Source organism: Vollenhovia emeryi, unplaced genomic scaffold (genome assembly GCF_000949405.1).
Source record: "Vollenhovia emeryi isolate VEMERY1.0 unplaced genomic scaffold, V.emery_V1.0 DF939484.1, whole genome shotgun sequence".
Classification (NCBI taxonomy): Eukaryota; Metazoa; Arthropoda; class Insecta; order Hymenoptera; family Formicidae; genus Vollenhovia; species Vollenhovia emeryi.
In genome coordinates this window covers 41061-45197 of record NW_011966882.1, presented here as the reverse complement: position 1 = coordinate 45197, position 4137 = coordinate 41061, and the positions used below count along the sequence as shown (strand labels likewise).

The following is a 4137-nucleotide window of genomic DNA, read 5'->3' as shown; positions in this document are numbered from 1 at the left end:
GTGCGGATCTCGCTTCACGTGGAAAGTCGCAAACCCATGTGGAACAGTACAACAAAACAGCCACTTCCACCGTTGTACTGTTCCACATGGGTTTGCGACTTTCCACGTGAAGCGAGATCCGCACCACACCTCGGACATAGTGTGGGTAGGGTTATATCTTAACGAGGTGGAGCCCCCCCGTAGGGGGGGGCGGAACGTACTGCCTCCACGCATTCGCTTTTTATTGCGTGATATTAAATTTGAAGAAAGTACACTTATACAATAATAAATTCATTTATTCTTGATGATTTATGATAGGATACAATGTAGCCATAATATCGAAAAATTTATCGATACGTTCGCCGAAATGATATTTACGTTTGAAAATAAATTCAGCTATATAATGAATATAGTGTTTTTCTCGAGTACCATATCGTGGAATTCCAGCTCTAAGATCTCGCCATAAACGTTCTATATTTTGTGTATGCACTCCTGTATGTGGATCGACAAAATTCTCTTTGTGGTTTACACTTTTATGTGTATAATTATAATTATTCAACGATCTATATGATCGCCAACAGTCACTATGAATAATAGTGCCTGGTAAAATATGGCGACGTATAATTGGAATCAAAGCGTCAGATGATCGCTGCTCAACAGGTACAATAAATAAACGGCCTGTTTCTCGTTCAATAGCCCCAAACAACCATTGGCCAGTTATTAAATGTCCGCGATTATATTTACGTCTACCAAATTTCGCCTCATCTATTTCCACAATTATATTTGGGCCACCTATTTCTTTTTCACCATCTGATATCCATTGTGCTAGAAGCTATAATAATATGTATAAGTATGTTATGTATATAATGTTAATATTAAAATTGTAAATTAAGATTGTAAAACATACCTCACGACAAAAGTTTATCCAGTCAACAATTATATGAGATGAAATTGATAATTCTGTTTTCAAAAATAATTGACGTGGAGAATTTAACAAAAAAAATAACATATCAAACGACATATTTGTTGTAAACTTAATGTAGCACGTTCAAACCATGTTCCTGTTAGAGCACTGATTTTAAAATTACACGTCTGTCGTTTTCGTTTTCTACCACGAATTTGTTTGTAGTACATTTTAGTACAGTGAAAAATAAGAGATTGTGATTGCTGTACATCGATATGTATAATAGCTTTGCAACGTGGACACTTTGCTTGATGTCGAATGACTTTCTTTTCAATCAAATATGCAATTAGCTCAGTATAACTATGCGTTAAATGTAGAAATTCATGATACAACATCGTGAACGAAAATGAAGAATACTATACGCAGTCACGTCTAAACGACAACTGAAGAATATTCGTGTTGGAGTGAGAACTCAAAAACATCGTATTCGATGTTTACATACCACAAAGCGGTCACCTCTACATAAAAACTGAAGAATGTCGCGTGAAATTTTTTATTTCACGTGGAAAGTCGCAAAGCCATGTGGAACAGTACAACGACGGAAGTACATCCGTGGAGACAGTATGTTCCGCCCCCCTTCGGGGGGCTCCACTTCGTTATTATACAACCCTACTGTTGGAGACGCGCATCTCGAGCATTCGCACGGTAGATCAAGAGCCTTGAGCGTGTTTGTCGCAAGTCAGATAAACAAGCTCAGGGCAAATGATCCGTTAACAATAACACGCGGCCAATATTTTGCACCTGTAAGTCGATTAGCGGGCACGCGCCGCTCTGGCGAGCACGCCATCACGGCCCAATCGACACTCGCCGCGAGAAGAAAGCCGCTCGTCACCGGCTACGCGGCGAGAGCTAATTGGCTTAGACCACCTTTGTCACGGGGTTCGCAGTCTAATAAATGAGAGCTACGGACCCCGCTCGCGGCTGATCGCCTCTAGCTTTCAACAGTACCGCTTATCTTCCCTAACGCAAAACCGCTATTACTCAAACGCTTTATATCGACCCTCGCTGTGCTTCCTGGACCTTGGAATTATCGCGACCCGCGCTTCTCTTAACGGACATCCTCTCTCTCTAGCACCTGAAGGGTAAACTCGCGACATTAATTGTGAACCACTGTCATTGTTAACTTTCTTTATTTAGCGTAGTGGATAAAAGTTTTGTGTCAAGTAACTCTTGCTGGCTTACTGCTCCCAATTCAATCTCACGTCCGCGCGCACCCCGACACCTACCCAAACCATGTGGAGTGGATCTCGCTACACGTGGAAAGTCGAAAACCCATGTTGTGTCGCTACATTTCGTCGGTATGACAGATTTCCTAACTCTAAAAGTAGTCAACTTTAACAATTAATATCTCGCTTCACAGGGCAGAGCAACGATTTTGTCTGAGGAAAAAGTTGTTTCTCGTTGAAAAACGTCGAATGAGACCAATTTGATTGATTTTGGAGGTGGAGCTGCTATACTGAAGAATTACCATATGTATATTTATTATTTGTATCCTTTCTCAGCCTGTATCTCCGAAACTATTTGAGTCCGGCCCTTATATATATATATGAAATGACTCGGGAAGACATCCCCAACAACATATTTAAAAATAAAGCAAATCGGAGAGGAAGTCGCTTTTATGCATAATTACCAATCGTGTTCTGCGCCACTTTGATAATAATCCTGCGTCCGGAGGGCATCAGCTGCATTACAGGTGCCGCACAGACAATCTGGCGAACTTTGAAAGATGATAACCGCCACGCATATTATATTCAAAAAGTGCAGAATTTATTACCTCGGGATTATTTCAACAGGTTGAATTTTTGCAATTGGTTTCTTGAGCGATTTGATAATGATAATTCATTTCCATCGAAAATAATGTGGACGGATGAAGCTACGTTTACAAGAGGAGAAATTATTAATCACAGAAATTCTCATATATGGGCTGCGACGTTTATTTTTCTCTTCCGTTCTCCCATTACACGTGGACGGATGTGCGTTGCCGTCCCGCTCTCGCTGTCGCGCGCGGGTCTTAGTCGGTGGTGCGCGCCGACGACTCGAGTGCGGTCGCCGGGCGCGAGAAGCGCGGGATGCGGATTGAGACGTCGTCTAAAACCAAAGGGGAAGGAATCCCGCGGGAAAATGATAACGCGCCGGGAAGGAACAGGATCTCGGTAGCTCCGCGCGTACCGTGCCGAAAGCCGAAGGTTCGACGCGATAAACGAAGATTGGGCGCCAGACGCGGTCTTTCACGCGTCACGTCGCGATATCCGCGAAATTGCGCGAACGATAGGTATCAGCCTTCGTCACGGGCAGGCTAGCTCGCCTAACGGTAGAGTGGCTGGGCGGTGGTTGACACCAAAAGATTCCAGAGGCTACGGGACAATTAATTCTCACGACAGACGAGACACACGAAGAGAGACGTACACGAAAAGAAACTCGCAAAATAAAATAAATAAAATCGGGTTTATTACAAGGTGGTGTTAATAAGCCGGTTAAGTGGCCGCAGTAACGGGCGGCATCGTCGGTGATAATCGTACTGGCTCCGAGACCGGGGGAGTAATTCGGTACGAAATTCTAAGCAATCCGGTGCGAACCCAACGGCAGAAATGATCCCCGTACACGATAAACCCTACTCGAAAGACACGGACGCGTTCAACAATGACCTCCTCGCGAACGGTACGAATACCGTCGCGCACGCGACACTCGGACGGGGCGCTTCGCCCGCGAGACTGGGTACTCGGACCGACGGATCGGCCCGCCTTACAACGACGTGCAACCCTACGCCGGGCAGTCCCCGACGGCTAACTACGACGAGCCTTTCGCTCTCTCCCGGCCGCGCCGGCCGCGTTGGTCGGCAGGGGATCTCGCTCAGGACGCACCGTCCGCACGAAACCCGCCACCGACAGCGGCGGAAGTGGCACGGGGCACCGCAGACACTCACGCAGCCGTTCGCAATTTCTCGGTCGCCACGGCTCTACGGCGGCGTACTCTCACGCCACGCATGCACGCGACATCCCCGCGGCATGCGTACTATGCGTGATCTCGCGCGACGCAACCCTCGCACCGCGAATCTCCAGATCGGCTACCAATACTCAACGCGATCGCGAGACTCGACTCACACACACTCGCTCACGCACACACAATTGAGACCTGTGCCCTGCAGGCTTCGGGGACCGCGGCTGCTTGTCGTCGCGACCGGGACACCAAAAAAA

At 46.3% G+C, this 4137-nt stretch overlaps 1 pseudogene; it reads right to left on the bottom strand.

The window, feature by feature from the left end:
- Nucleotides 1-132: 132 nt before the first annotated feature.
- On the bottom strand, nt 133-1293 carry LOC105557446 (annotated as a pseudogene).
- Nucleotides 1294-4137: the final 2844 nt, after the last annotated feature.